We start from the raw sequence: 279 nt of genomic DNA on the forward strand, positions 1-279 counted from the left end.
TTACCCAAACAAACCCCGAAACAAGAGAAAAAACCGTCCACCCCTTTCTGTACAAAATCTGTGGCGTTAGGCTAAGGCTAATGTCTTAAACACGCCGTCAGGGACCGCGGTTGGCCACACTAAAATCACGTCCGCCCGATTCCACGGGTGGCGACAGACTTCGTCGCGGAAACAACGCACTCAGTCCTCTCTTGGCGACTGTTTCTTGATGATTTGTGATGATGTTGATGGTTGTTTAGCGTATTTTGCCTCTATGGGAAGGGAGGTATTTTCCTGATT

Source organism: Penaeus monodon, chromosome 24 (genome assembly GCF_015228065.2).
Source record: "Penaeus monodon isolate SGIC_2016 chromosome 24, NSTDA_Pmon_1, whole genome shotgun sequence".
NCBI classification, from domain to species: Eukaryota; Metazoa; Arthropoda; class Malacostraca; order Decapoda; family Penaeidae; genus Penaeus; species Penaeus monodon.